Source organism: Siphateles boraxobius, unplaced genomic scaffold (genome assembly GCF_051911475.1).
Source record: "Siphateles boraxobius isolate OS27281-9 unplaced genomic scaffold, OSU_SipBor_1 11, whole genome shotgun sequence".
NCBI lineage: Eukaryota > Metazoa > Chordata > Actinopteri > Cypriniformes > Leuciscidae > Siphateles > Siphateles boraxobius.
Genome location: NW_027508711.1, coordinates 18,068,226 through 18,084,502, shown reverse-complemented (window position 1 = coordinate 18,084,502; position 16,277 = coordinate 18,068,226).

Below are 16,277 nucleotides of genomic sequence, written 5' to 3'. Positions count from 1 at the left end.
GTGAACGAGTCTGCTCTAATGTTTTGACAGGTCTCTGTGACGGCAAAGGCTTGTGCTGTGTCAAGGATCAGAGATGCTACTCCACTTTTCACTTAATTGTTTGTGCTTGACAAGGCAGAGGTGGTCAGATGTGTGTGCTAGTTGTTTTGTTGGTATTTTTTGTTGTTGTTCATTACAGGAAAGCACTGCAAGAAAAAAACTTGAGGTTACCTTGTCATAGACCTGCATATTTAACAACAGCTCTGTGTTAAAAAGGTAGGTCATAAAACGTGGCTATTACAGAGACGCAATAATAACTGTTCATTTAACTTACATCAAGTGAAATGGTCCATATCTCACTTATTGTAATATTCTAAACAGTCAAACAACTAAATGAAACAGCAATAATGGCCATTATTGTGATATTTTCGCGCTTCACACAAGTCTGTGATGAGCCAAGACTCGTTTTGTTTCACCGTGAAAGATCTTTGACTAAACATCATAAGCTGTGGTCCACAACTCAGCTTAAAACAGTCCAGTTTCAGAAATAAACACTCCATTCTTTTTCTGAGGTTCTGAGGTTGTTAATCGACGGTAAATGCTTTTGTGGAAGCCATCAGCCCTCATTGTTTTAACTTATTTTAAAAAATAATTGTGTTTAACAACTGAATTCATGGCGAGACACTACATTACCCATGATGTTTTACAGAGCATTCCACCAGTGAGAGACATGGCAAGAAAATTGTGTCAAAACAGCCTGCTAGGGAACGGTACATTCATGAAGTGCCACAAATTATATAATCGATTCAGTCTCGCTATCCTGTCAAATTACTTGTATATATGCATATTTTGCAATAACGCTACAATATATTGGTATTTAGATATAATCAACAACTTTAAAAGAATAATTTCTCCATTTTCAATTCACTTATGTAATTTGTTCACTAAAGCCTTTAAGTACACAGTCTCGGTATACCTTTGTCTTTTTATCCGATTTTCAAATACTTTTTTTGCTTCAAAAAATAAGTTTATGTTGTGATTTGCTTCGTAGCTGGTTGGCTTGGTTCATGGTCTATTGCCTTTTTAAAATCCCAATGAAAAAAATGAAAAAAGAATGAAAATATTCATAATTTGGAACCAGCATAACTGAAAGCTTGGGTGGGCACTAATCTGTATTTTGGCCCACTCATACAGGAAGAGACCATCTGACTGACATGTAAGGCCTATCAGTTTTTATTTGTGGATGCTATTTAGGGACAGGTTTAGATTCCCTCTAAAACCCATCCTATTTAGACCCATTCCTCATGATTATGACATGCTTTTTGTCTCCTATTCATGCCAGTGGTGTTTTTGGTCACTAAAAGACATTTAAAGTGAAGGCTTTTCAAAACGCTGTTTTCGGGTGATGTTTAAAGATTTTCTAATATGGAGTAATGAAATATTTGCATGTGGTAACACTGATTCATTTCATTTTGATTGGCTGTCACAGTTGTCCTCAGTGTGAAAAGATGGATCTCAAAATCATACAGTCACTGCTGAAAAGTGCTCAAATATGCGAAAGATTCTGCAAAACCAAAGAATTTGCGGGACCTGGATGATTTTTTCTGAAGAAGTTTGGGCAGTTTAACTGCTCAGAACAAACAAGGGACTCAAGAAAAACCATCACAAAACAAAAAGAAAGAAAAAAAACCGTTGATCATAAAGGGATTGACACAGTATTAAGAATAAAGGGTATGCACACTTCTAAACAGGTAATTTTTATTTTGTCTTGTAGACTAAACTGTATGTAACCATTTTTTTATGCAAAATATCTTATTCAGGGCAGTACTAAATACAAAATAACACACATTTTTTTAAGATCCCTCTTATTTCTTTATAATAATTTACATTTAGCTGATTTCTTGGCCTTGAAAGTGGTATTTGTGTAGCTGTTAATGGAGGGACAGAGAGCACTCAGATTTAATTAAAAATATCTTCATTTGTGTTCTGTGTTATGATGAACAAAAGTCTTACGGGTTTGGAACGACATAGGAGTGAGTAATTAATGACATAATTTTCATTGTTGGGTGAACTAACCCTTTAAAACTAAGTTAACTCACTATAGCCATCATACCTTCACAATTCAGTTCTATGCTTCTCATTAATCAACTGGTCTTTTCATCTGTTATTACACAGCCTTGAAAAACACCACATTGCTTCTCCAGTTTAGCACATGGTACCACAAAGAGGAAGCCTAAAAAGTTTGGTTTACTCTTCAATAGTGTCTTGACTCATGGGGTTTGTTGTCTAATCAATTTGTAGTCCTACCAGGTAATAGTACACAATGACGTCCCTACATTTCCTGCCTTCTACCTCATTACACCTACATAATATTTGGAATATAATTTTGCTTTAGTGCTGAACAACCCAAATAAGCCTATTTTTGATATGTCCTTAATTAGGTAGCTTATGTTAACTGGCTAAAATTGAAGTATTCAATTAATTCAGTAATGTTTTCACTGATAAAAGTATTTCCATATATCCTTCCCTGACATTGCTGTGCAGTATAAGTTTCTGAGCTTCAAAAACAGAGGTTGGGCTGGACCAACACATTTCCCAGCACTGATGTGAGCAGCTAGACACCATCATAGCCTTCTAAAGCCCCTTTTTATTTCAGCATAGAGCGGCGTGACTAGCATTTACTTAATGAGAACCCTGCAGCTGGAGTTCCAGTCATTAAATGGAATGACAACCCCCTACTCTGAACACACAAAGCTTCCTGCCTCGCTTCCTTTTGTGAAGACAATTAACATGAACTGCAGCCATGTGTGCTATTGTGTACAACACAATTTCATTATTCATTCATTTATTTGTTTAGAAATGTATGCCTACTTTAGTCATTGGAGCGCAAGTGTGTAAACCAGCACTAAATGGTGAATGTTGTTAGATTTTAGCATATCACACTTCCCTAAGATTACTTTTTTTTTTCTCCAGAGACAGTATTTAAAAGTTTTAATTGCCGTTTCTTGCTTCCTCAACTAAGATTTAGGAAGTCTGCCGGTCATTTCCTTTTGCCTGCTGTCACCATGGAGATCAGGTAGCCTTTGCCTCTGACTGGTCTTGTTATATTGGTGGGTCACCATGAGCCTAATTACTGTTGAGTTTAATTGACTCCATTAGTGTTCAATGTGAGCTTAAACTTACAGTAACACATGTTTAACGGATCAGCTATGTTTAGTTCTGTATAACTCTGATTAAGCTCAGTTTAGAATGTTGTGGTTTAACATATGAATTAGGCACAGACACCTAATAAATGTAATAAACAGCAGTTTTGTAATGAAGACCAGAGTGGCCCTGTCCCATATGGCAACCTAAACACTTCCTATATAGGATGTAACGCCACTTTGACTGTCGGGAAGAAGTCTGATGTGGAGTTTGCATCAGTGCAAAAGTGCGCATCGAGGGCGCATATCGACCACAAAGGGAGTGCTCGCGATCACACTTCTGAAACTTAAAATGACTTAATGGGACACCCTACGGTCTCATGGACTTAACAGACTCGCTGACACAACAGCCATTGTAAGTCCAAAAGCCTGAAAGTGCATATGAAGTGTGCCATTTGGGACAGGTCCAGTAGATGAAGTCATAGACAAGTCCATGGGTCATGTGAAACTGTTGTGAAATGTTGCACTATTAACCTCACAGGGGAGCTTCGGAAGCATAAAAGGAGGAGCGAAGACAGTAAAGGACAGAGAGGGGAGAGAGGAGAGGGGTTATGTTTTGTTTATGCCTGTGCTTTACTTTTGTTCCCGTTTCCTTCTTCCCTGAATTACTAACCTTATTACACTGAGGTTGTAGCTAAATAGGATAAAAACTTTACTATGGAGGAGATACATAGAGTAATATAAGGTCCAAGTTGGAGAAAACTGTAGAACAATCAAACTTGTATTAAAAAAGTACAAATATTTATTTTCGCTGTTGATGACAAATGAAAATTATAATTTATATGTATAGTATTTTCTCTGCCTTACAGTAAACATTAGTGAGTGATTACATCATTAGAGTAATGGTCAGAAACTGCTCAGTCATTGTTGAAATGGTAATGCATGCAAAGCAATGATATATTCAAGGCATGTTGTGGATAATGTTTATGATACTTTTTTATTTTGATTCATGTGCTCCTTGGAGCTTGATGGTCATAATCATAATAAGTCATCCCATCATAGCCATTCATCCCTCATTCAGAAAGAAATCTGTTTGGAAAGACATAAAAATGAAACAAAATGTTCTTATTGTTTCTGGAATGAGCAATTTGTTTAATATTTCTCCTGAAAAGCAGTCTCAGTTTATATTTAGATTCACTTGAAAAATGTTATGTATGTTTTCATCAAAAAGCATAAAGAAACTAGCAGAATATTGTTGGCAAAAAGAGGACAAAGTTTTTTTGTGTGTGAAAATTATAAATCTTCATTACTTTATAATAGTTTTTAATTTCCATTTAATATTCATTATTCTTCAGAAAAAAGCAGCAAAACGCTGAAAGAAAATGTCCCTTTTGAGGGAACTTCGACACTGCATCATGGTGTAGATGCTATGGGAACACCTATGGGAGGATGTTTTCAAACCTATAGATCGTTTGTTTTGTTCCATGGTCCTGAAGATGGAGTTAGTAGAGGAGTCTGAGATGGGTGTTCTCCTTTCTCTTGCTCTTTCTTCTGAGTTTGAGGGTCCCATTCTAGATTTGGAAGCTTGCTCTGCGATTTCTTCCAATCCGGATAAAGACCTACTTTCAGCCGCATCTGGTTCTGAACTGGGTAATATTTAAAGAAGCCGGCCTTGCCCTCTATGGCCATTTTGGGGATTTATGAAAGGAAAAAGACCTTTCTGCTGGACGCCCCGATATCGTTGTTTAGCCTGTTCATCGATGCATTAATGCTGTTTTGGCTGCTTGTGTCCCACTCCCCTGCCACCCTTAAGGTCTGGGGCCTCAGTTGGCGCACACAATCTCAGCTGTCCGGGATGAGAGCAGATCCAAGGTCTGTCATCGCCTCTCAGGTGGCAAAAAAAGAAGCCCTGACACATTCTAGGCTTCAAAGGTGAGCCCCTCTTGGGAGAGAAAGTGTAGCACCACAAAATCGTGTTCTCTCCCACAACACCTTTGCGAGGTCGTTTTGCATCGCTTGAACTCTGCAGACATACAGGTTCAAGACGCTAATGCTGAAGCGTATTGAGTCTCAAATTCAATCTCAGGATTGATTTGTCATGGTAGATCTGTAGGATGCATATTTTCATATCAATCGGGGTAAGGCCCAAGTAATGAAGTGAGCTGTGTCCCAATTCAGGGACTGCATCCTTCGAAGGCCGTATTTGAAGGCTGATTGAGTCAAAGCGGCGCGACGAAGGATGTCCCAATTCAATGGCTGCACCCTTCGAAGGGGACAACTTAGTAAGAAATAGTAACTTAGAAAAAAATACAAAGTAAGAAAGTCTATTCACACATCTTTGCTGAAATGTATTGTGCTGCTGTTGTTGTTCTTGTTAGCAAGCCATGGTTAATTTGTTCTGCCTTAGGATTGCAAGTGTCCTGGGACAGGTGAGGGTATGAGTGGGAAACCCACTTCTGAAACTTGGCGCTGGTTTGTCCTCATGGGTGAGGTGTTAGGACAGAGGCATTGCAACATCAGCAGCACCAGCACCACCAGCAGTAAATAAAAATAAATAATTATATACATAAAGAACGTTTTAAAACTATTTACAATATAACTTATGTATATCATCTGACAAACAACATAATTTAAATGAACGGTGCATAAAACAGAATAATTCAGCTGAGCAGGGAGACCCTGGTGGTGCTGCTGGACCTGGGTGGGCTCCACACAGCCTGGTAAGGCCTCTCTGCTGGTGGGACATCATCTAGGATGGTCTCCAGTGTGTTTGACTGCATATCTCCACTGTCCACTGCATTGTCTACCAACAGGTTTGCAGGGCTGACTCAATCGACGGCTGCCATCTCACTGAGATCATTTTAAAAAGAAGGAAGAATAAAAGAAATTAACTTGCATCTTCAAATCAAAGCATAAAATAGTTCAACATGCAAACCCGTTCTATGGCCAATCAGTTTTGGTGTTGGGCATTATATCTTTACAGTTACAAATTTACAGACTTGCCTGTTTCAAATAGTCATGATCAATGCATGCCTCCTCCAGGGCCGACACATCAGCAGACAGCTGGTTTTGCCAGGCCCCGCTGACTGTCTCCAAAACATGCTCTGCCACATCCTCCTCGTGCTCATCCTCCGGGGCCATGATGTCACCAAACCCAAGACAGATGTTGTGGAGGATGGCACAAGCTGTGATGACCTGAAATGAAAAATTAATATGGTCTGGAAAAAAGTTAATTATTTTTATGTTTTTTTGAAAATGTATTTTCAATTCACTTACGTGAGATACAAAGGTGTGGTGCACCTCCAGCGCTCTCAGGAAGATGGCCCTGAACCTGGTCTTCATCGTCCCAAAAGCACGCTCTATAAGGGAGCGTGCCCTGGAATGATGGAGATTAAAGCACTAGGCTCCCACACCTTGTACTGGCCTCTTGTAGGGAGTGATGAGGGGAAGTGGCTGTCGGAGGCATGGGTACACTCTGTCTGCGAGAATAAAGTGCCCTGGAGGTACACTGACCTCCTGTACAGTGGGCTGTACCGGAGCACTCCTGCGTCGTGCACTGACTCGGGCTAGCCCACGTAGGTGTCAATGAATGGCCACCACCTCCTCAGTGACTCGGTGGACAATGCGGTGGACAGTGTAACGTGGCATGTCAAACACTCCGGGGATGACCCTGTGTGATGTACCATACGCCAGCCAGAAAATAAATACCAGGGTCTCTATTGTGGAAACCTATCCGTGTTTCCGTTCACTTCTCAAAAGGTCCAGCGGCACTCTCAGGGCTCAGCTGAAAATCAGGTCGTGTGTTCATGTCATTAAAAAACCTGTCCAGCACTGGCACGTTAAAGTTTATCCTGCAGTACAGGGGTATGGTCTGATTTAGGGAAACAAAGAAAAGAGAAATTGTTTAGAGTTATTACAAAGTAATTGTTGGAAGATATATTGTGATACTTTAGTAAACTACTTTTAGTAAGTATTATGGCACATTGGGGAAATATTACTAGTCATATTTAAAATCTGACTTATGTACAGGTGTTATCTTGCATACTTTGCATACAACAAACAAGTACAGTTATGTATTCTGTATAAAAAAAAACTCCTTGTCAAGGTTTTTAAATTGATGTTGTTGCTTTAATATTACTGCTGCACTACGTGTATGTTGCATTTTAATTCTGAATATGTTGAAGGTTGTTATATTTAAAGTACTTTACTGTTGAGTAGTTTACTATAAAAAAATAATAATTTCAATTTAATTAAACTAATGTCTAATTAAAACATCTACAAATGTATACAACTGATCAGAGATCAGGTAAAACCCACAGACACTTCATTGGTTCTCAGTGACTCCTCATGATGGGTTGACAGAGATCATCGCCTCCAGCGGTGAACCACTGAAATTTCGAAGTGTTTCGAAACAGTTATGACGTAATGAAGCCTTGTTTACTGAAATCACGTGACTCTGGCAGTTTGATACACGCTCCGAACCACTGATTCGGAACAAAAGATTCGTAAAGGCGTCAAAGCTTCATTAAGCAGAGTTTTGAAATTGCCATCACTACTCCAAGCACATTCATAAGGTTTTATTGTGTCGGAATGGATTCAACCCCTGGCTTTTTTCGTGTCATCTTGGGTTAATTCATTACAACCTTATTTTGGGTATTTTGTGGGTATTAACATTCCCATAGTCTCAACAATATGAAACAGCACCTTGTTCCCCTCTCCGAAGCAGGTTACATATATAACCCTAGTCGTTAATGATTTTTAAGGTAAGCTTTTAAAGTTTTACCCAATCAAAGCATCACTAGTGACAAATAAAGGAATTTAGTTAAGTTTTTGACCGGATTTAAGAGGTTTCTGGATACTTGGACTCAACACAAGTAAGTCTGCCTCAAATACTACACTGACAATGACCATTTGTATGTTTTGCTGATGTATTTATTATACATTCTGACAATTAAAAATTGCCAAATGACTTTTGAGAGCATCACATGAGAATAACTATTAGATATGTTTGATAATTATTTAAACTATTTAAATTAACTTAGAATGAATGTAGCTTTAAACACATCAAAATTGTCTATTTTTCCATTCCATCTGAAGCATTGGGACTTTTCTAAGTGTGCACAATGTGTCGCTCTTTAGAATATATGAATGCAAAAATCTAGACCCTGTTTCACCCATGCATGGGTACAGAATGATAAAGCAGGCACATTTTGCAAACATCTATTGTGTATGTGTGGGGTAGTACTTTGTACTGGAGATGATGACAGCACGGTTACTGTGAAACTAATTATATGATCCTTTATTGAACTCAAATGAGTATGCCTTATGACAATGGCATTTATTACAGTTCCACTCTATATTGTCTGAGATAGCTGAAGTTTCTTCATTCCCATTGTGTGTCACGTAATCGTTAGTGGAGGCGTCCAAATTGATTGATTAATGGATTCATGAAACATGCACTTCTGCAACACCATGGAACTTGAACAGGAACAGGAGTATTGCATTCTTCAGAACAGCCTGCTTTTACTGCTAAATTGCTGTTAATTAACTTAGAAAGATTTGAGTTCATTTGAACTTTCTAAATTAAATAGTGTAATGTATTTGAGCTTATAGCTATTTAATAGTAATCCTATAAATCCTACTATTGATATGCAATTTCTAAGGCCTCTAAACATGATCAAAACGTTGCTGAAAATCCTCTTGTACACGATTTCCTTCCGTAATTTTTTTGATAGTTTATACTTTTTACCAATGCCTTTGGTATAATTTAATTTATATATATATTTTTTAAAAGTGTCCACTTTCAGGTTGTGGTTCATAACAGCTGCATTTCCTATGAAATCTTTACTGATTTTTAATAAAGTAAACGTAAGAATAACTTTTATATTGTTAGTAATATTTCAAGATAAATACTTACTGGACTGAAACAACTTAGGTTTACTTGATTTTTAGAAAAACCTTGTTAAAATGTGATATTTAAATATGGTACAACAGACTTTTAAGAAACATGTATTTACATCTCTCAATCATCATTGTATTGCTCACAATCAAAACTATAGGTTTGATCAACTAAAATATTAAATATAATTTTACTAAGACATATTATTGGGAGATATAGTTAGAACTGATATTCGTATGCATTTTATGCAATTAGTCTGCTATTCTGTTCCAAATATGTTATTGATTTACATTACAGGCTATCAGAATTTTATCTTACTTTTTGGCAATATAAATCTCAGCAAATGCATCAAATTGCATATTTTTGCTCAGTTTGGGCCTCTGAATAAAATGGAGATGATTTACCTGTACAAATGTATCCATGTTCATTCTCGTTTATTTTGATACATTATATTTGGTATATAATACAGTTCAAAAGTTTGTGATCAAAATACAGTAAAAACAGTAATATTGTAAAATGTTATAAAAATTTAAAATAACTGTTCTCTATGTGAATATATTGTAAAATGTAATTATATCTGTGATTATATCTGTGATGCAAAGCTGAATATTCAGCATCATTACTCCAGTCTTCAGTGTCACATGATCTCTCAGAAACCATTCTAATACCATTCTAATATGAGGATTTGCTGCTTAGGAAACATTTATTATTGAAACATAAAACTATGGAATTTCAGCAACATTTTTAGCAGCAGACATCTCACAAACCGAGACCATGGAGAATTTTGAATAACAGATAAGCCAACACATAAATAAACAATTATAAGTTACAAAAATAGTATGTCCATGCATACAGGTTTATTTTAGTTGTTACAGCAGGTGATGTATTCAACAAATGATAATAAGAACCAGTTTTAAAGCATCACAAGGTACAAAGGAAGAGCACAAGGCACTGAAATCAATGTAGACAAAGGCGGCTCTGCTGTATCCTAATGTTACACGAAATGCGTCATTTAATCATGGAAGTCTGCAAATTACATTTACATTTATGCATATAGTAGACGCTTTTATCCAAAGCGACATAAAGAGTGTTTCACAAAACATGCCAATAAAAACATTATAATTCGTTACAAAATGGCAAACACTTGTGGTTTAGGCATAAATTAATGCAACACTGAAACTATATGGATTATTTTATAAAGTTACCTTAATGAAATAATCCATTAAACATTCTGAGACAAATAGCATGAACTAAAATGCTCAGTTGCATACACAGTTGCGCATGTCTGGGAATGAATATGTGTATATGTGAATATCATGAATATATAATATATATATTTGCTCCGCCCACATACACCGAGAATCTCATAAACGGAAAATCACATAACATCTGAGCAACCGTGATATGTCAAAACTCACTTAAAAACTTATCTTTTTAGACAGGCATACTCTCTTTAACTTTTAAATTAGTTTTGACTGTAAGGATCTCATCCTTTCTCCAGTCATCAACGCACTACACTGTGCTCTGCCACGTCACAGCCTGTGATGAAGATTTTAAACCCGGAAGACGAAAATAGCGGGGAAAAACTAAAATTTAACCATTTTCACCCTACTATTAAAACTAACAGATGCTAACATTGTCTTCAATGGTGTTCAACACACATACCTCTGTTAAAATCTCAGAAAATTTGGTTTAGGGTTCCATGACCCTTTAATTGTATTTTATGTTATTATATTGCCTGCTTTCGTTGATTCAATGTTAATTGGATTGAGTGTTTTATTGTTGACTTTGTAAGGTGACCTTGAGTGTTGAGAAAGGCGCCTATAAATAAAATGCAATATTATTATTATTATTATTATTATTATTATTATGTACAGGTGAGTGACATCTGTACACAATATCCTGTGAAAACCATCTCGCTAGGTCTCAAATGTAAACACTTATAAATAATAGGCTTACCATTGTGAATCAGAGTAAGACAAAAACACATTTTGGAAGAAGGATTATGTATTTGAATTGTTAAAATGTTCTTAAAAAGTGACATAGTGTACCTTTAAATTGCTCAGATGAATAGATGAGGAATCGATGTTAGCACAGAGCACAGAGTGAAAGCTGCAGTGCAGAGACTTGAAGCAGCGCACTGTTTCTACATGTAGCTTGTATCTTTCCTTTTGTCTCCTGCGGTGTTTCACTGCAGAGCTTGTGTGTGTGGTCAACCGTTCTGTTTCTAGACTAGTGAAGCCAGGCCTTATTAATGCTGTCCTGAAATACTTCACTGCCTCCAGTCCAACATTTTATAATACCCACATTCACCATGCAATAATCTCATTTATAAACCATTCATTTTTTGTGTTGATGTCTTACAGGACAATACACAACATAAATCATGGTGTTGCAGTCTTTTAAATGAGGCATTCCAGAGGTTAATGTGCACTAATTGTGGAACAGTTGGCCATGATATACTTTAAGCCTGTCAAGCAGCAGGGTTTCTTTGCAGGAGTTTCAGCTGAACTTCACTGTTATATTCACTTTGTAATCCTAATCATTGAGGTGCTTTCAGATATATGGAGGGTGATATCAGTAGAGACAGGCCATACGAGATAGAGTGGATCTTTTCCTCAATTTGATCGGGAGAAGCGGTGTGTAACAAATTGTTTCATCATCTAAAAACTGCCCCGTTGCACCCCCACACTTTCCCCCAGTCTAATCCATTTTCCCTTTTCTTCACCGCTCATATATTCCGTTTAGTGAGGTTTGAAATCCAATGGAATGCTGAGCATCCCACACCATGGATGTATTTGGGTCAATGCTATGTTCAATCATCCAAAATACATTAAAATGCAATTCATATAGACAATTATCATTTGAAACCAACAATTAAACAAACAATTTCGCATTAGTATCATTAATATTTGAAAAAAAAAACTTTTTTCATGTAACATGCTGGAAGCCATTTTGAAAGAAAGGTATCACAGAGATGACATCTGCAGACCCATATGATTGCGTATGAAGGAATATTTTTTAAAGAAACTATTTTTTATTATTATTAAAAAGCAAAGTTAGTTCAAGTCAAATGGAGTAATCCAATAAATAATGATTTTTTTAAATAGAAAAATGATTTTGGAAAACAAATATGTGGACACTTGAGTGTATTCAAAGTGTAAAGGAAATAAGTTAAATACTTTTTACTTGATGGTGTCATGGACACACCAGGCTCATCAGTCTGAAATTGCATACTGTCTGAGTAGGCACTACATTTGAATTTTAATTTATTTTGCAACCGTTAAAAAAGGATGTACCGTATTGTCACAGTGTTGGTTTGTGTTTCCCCAGGTGTCCACTAGAGGTCTCTTTCCCTTACTGTCACCATTCATTCTGGAACTGCATTTCCCACAATCCTTTGTCTGTTCTCATCACGCATCATTGCACGCAGCTGTTTCTTATTACATTGTTTAGTTCTGTGTATAAATACCCTGTCTTTGTCAGTCCATGTCACGGAGTCGTTGTGTTAGATGTCCTCACACTTTATGGTTGGTTTCTTGTCTGTTCATGTTTTGTTTCTTGTTTTTGGACTGCCTGATTATTTGGAATTGACCCCTGCCTGGAAGACTACGATTTGGATTACCCTCAAATAAACTACTGCTATTGGATTTTCTGCCTCCTGTGTGTGTGACGTGACAGAACGACTCCGTCACAACCTAAATCCAGCGGTATGTTTTTAAACTTCTCTTCCCCAGCCACTGAGCGGGAGAGGAGAGATTATTTTGAGGGAACCCGCCTAGTCATTTTTCGTGGGACCCGGGGAGGTCGCAGAGGAGGAGGTGGTAGAGAGGAAGTTCAGCACCACTCTCCACCCTGGCCCTCCTTCGACCCTGGGGACAGCACAGAGCCAACATCTCACCGTCGCGGACGGAAAAGGGGGAAGAAATGCACGTCTACCAATTCAGAGACTGTTCACGTTCCGTCTGCCCAGTCAGAGATTGTTCACGTCACGTCTGCCCAGTCAGAGAATGGTCACGTCCCGTCTGCCCAGTCAGAGACTGGTCACGTCCCGTCTGCCCAGTCAGAGACTGTTCACGTTCCGTCTGCCCAGTCAGAGACTGTTCACGTTCCATCTGCCAAGTCAGAGACTGTTCACGTTCCGTCTGCCTTCCTGGACCTGGACTATCTGGAGCGTCTGGCTCGGATCCTGGACACGCCTGTGTCTGCTGTTCCAGAGCCGGAACCAGTGTCTGCTGTTCCAGAGCCGGAACCAGTGTCTCCTGTTCCAGGGCCGGAACCAGTGTCTGCTGTTCCAGAGCCGGAGGCAGAGCCAGTGCCCGTTCCAGAGCCGGAGGCAGAGCCAGTGCCCGTTCCAGAGCCGGAGGCAGAGCCAGTGCCCGTTCCAGAGCCGGAGGCAGAACCAGTGCCCGTTCCAGAGCCGGAGGCAGAACCAGTGCCCGTTCCAGAGCCGGAGGCAGAACCAGTGCCCGTTCCAGAGCCGGAGGCAGAACCAGTGCCCGTTCCAGAGCCGGAGGCAGAACCAGTGCCCGTTCCAGAGCCGGAGGCAGAACCAGTGCCCGTTCCAGAGCCGGAGGCAGAACCAGTGCCCGTTCCAGAGCCGGAGGCAGAACCAGTGCCCGTTCCAGAGCCGGAGGCAGAACCAGTGCCCGTTCCAGAGCCGGAGGCAGAACCAGTGCCCGTTCCAGAGCCGGAGGCAGAGACTTTGCCGGTTCCAGAGCCGGAGGCAGAGCCAGTACCCGTTCCAGAACCGGAGGCAGAGCCAGTGCCGTCTGCCTTATTGGATCTGGACTATCTGGAGCGTCTGGCTCGGATTCTGGACATGCCCGTATCTGCTGTTCCTGAGCCGGGGCCAGTGCCTGCTGTTCCTGAGCCGGAGCCAGTGCCTGCTGTTCCTGAGCCGGAGCCAGTGTCTGCTCCGGAGCCAATGTTTGTTTCTGTGTTTGTGTCTGTCCTTGTGGTTTTTACTGTCCTTGTGTCTATTCCTGAGCCGGTGTCTGTTCCTGAGCCGGTGTCTGTTCCTGAGCCGGTGTCTGTTCCTGAGCCGGTGTCTGTTCCTGAGCCGGTGTCTGTTCCTGAGCCGGTGTCTGTTCCTGAGCCGGTGTCTGTTCCTGAGCCGGTGTCTGTTCCTGAGCCGGTGTCTGTTCCTGAGCCGGTGTCTGTTCCTGAGCCGGTGTCTGTTCCTGAGCCGGTGTCTGTTCCTGAGCCGGTGTCTGTTCCTGAGCCGGTGTCTGTTCCTGAGCCGGTGTCTGTTCCTGAGCCGGTGTCTGTTCCTGAGCCGGTGTCTGTTCCTGAGCCGGTGTCTGTTCCTGAGCCGGTGTCTGTTCCTGAGCCGGTGTCTGTTCCTGAGCCGGTGTCTGTTCCTGAGCCGGTGTCTGTTCCTGAGCCGGTGTCTGTTCCTGAGCCGGTGTCTGTTCCTGAGCCGGTGTCTGTTCCTGAGCCGGTGTCTGTTCCTGAGCCGGTGTCTGTTCCTGAGCCGGTGTCTGTTCCTGAGCCGGTGTCTGTTCCTGAGCCGGTGTCTGTTCCTGAGCCGGTGTCTGTTCCTGAGCCGGTGTCTGTTCCTGAGCCGGTGTCTGTTCCTGAGCCGGTGTCTGTTCCTGAGCCGGTGTCTGTTCCTGAGCCGGTGTCTGTTCCTGAGCCGGTGTCTGTTCCTGAGCCGGTGTCTGTTCCTGAGCCGGTGTCTGTTCCTGAGCCGGTGTCTGTTCCTGAGCCGGTGTCTGTTCCTGAGCCGGTGTCTGTTCCTGAGCCGGTGTCTGTTCCTGAGCCGGTGTCTGTTCCTGAGCCGGTGTCTGTTCCTGAGCCGGTGTCTGTTCCTGAGCCGGTGTCTGTTCCTGAGCCGGTGTCTGTTCCTGAGCCGGTGTCTGTTCCTGAGCCGGTGTCTGTTCCTGAGCCGGTGTCTGTTCCTGAGCCGGTGTCTGTTCCTGAGCCGGTGTCTGTTCCTGAGCCGGTGTCTGTTCCTGAGCCGGTGTCTGTTCCTGAGCCGGTGTCTGTTCCTGAGCCGGTGTCTGTTCCTGAGCCGGTGTCTGTTCCTGAGCCGGTGTCTGTTCCTGAGCCGGTGTCTGTTCCTGAGCCGGTGTCTGTTCCTGAGCCGGTGTCTGTTCCTGAGCCGGTGTCTGTTCCTGAGCCGGTGTCTGTTCCTGAGCCGGTGTCTGTTCCTGAGCCGGTGTCTGTTCCTGAGCCGGTGTCTGTTCCTGAGCCGGTGTCTGTTCCTGAGCCGGTGTCTGTTCCTGAGCCGGTGTCTGTTCCTGAGCCGGTGTCTGTTCCTGAGCCGGTGTCTGTTCCTGAGCCGGTGTCTGTTCCTGAGCCGGTGTCTGTTCCTGAGCCGGTGTCTGTTCCTGAGCCGGTGTCTGTTCCTGAGCCGGTGTCTGTTCCTGAGCCGGTGTCTGTTCCTGAGCCGGTGTCTGTTCCTGAGCCGGTGTCTGTTCCTGAGCCGGTGTCTGTTCCTGAGCCGGTGTCTGTTCCTGAGCCGGTGTCTGTTCCTGAGCCGGTGTCTGTTCCTGAGCCGGTGTCTGTTCCTGAGCCGGTGTCTGTTCCTGAGCCGGTGTCTGTTCCTGAGCCGGTGTCTGTTCCTGAGCCGGTGTCTGTTCCTGAGCCGGTGTCTGTTCCTGAGCCGGTGTCTGTTCCTGAGCCGGTGTCTGTTCCTGAGCCGGTGTCTGTTCCTGAGCCGGTGTCTGTTCCTGAGCCGGTGTCTGTTCCTGAGCCGGTGTCTGTTCCTGAGCCGGTGTCTGTTCCTGAGCCGGTGTCTGTTCCTGAGCCGGTGTCTGTTCCTGAGCCGGTGTCTGTTCCTGAGCCGGTGTCTGTTCCTGAGCCGGTGTCTGTTCCTGAGCCGGTGTCTGTTCCTGAGCCGGTGTCTGTTCCTGAGCCGGTGTCTGTTCCTGAGCCGTGGCCACCCGAGGGGTCTTCACCGCCCTGGCCGCCCGAGGGGTCTTCACCGCCCTGGCCGCCCGAGGGGTCTTCACCGCCCTGGCCGCCCGAGGGGTCTTCACCGCCCTGGCCGCCCGAGGGGTCTTCACCGCCCTGGCCGCCCGAAGGGTCTTCACCGCCCTGGCCGCCCGAAGGGTCTTCACCGCCCTGGCCGCCCGAAGGGTCTGCACCTCCCTGGTCGTCACCGCCCTGGCCGCCCGAGGGGTCTTCACCGCCCTGGCCGCCCGAGGGGTCTTCACCGCCCTGGCCGCCCGAGGGGTCTTCACCGCCCTGGCCGCCCGAGGGGTCTTCACCGCCCCTGGCCGCCCGAAGGGTCTTCACCGCCCTGGCCG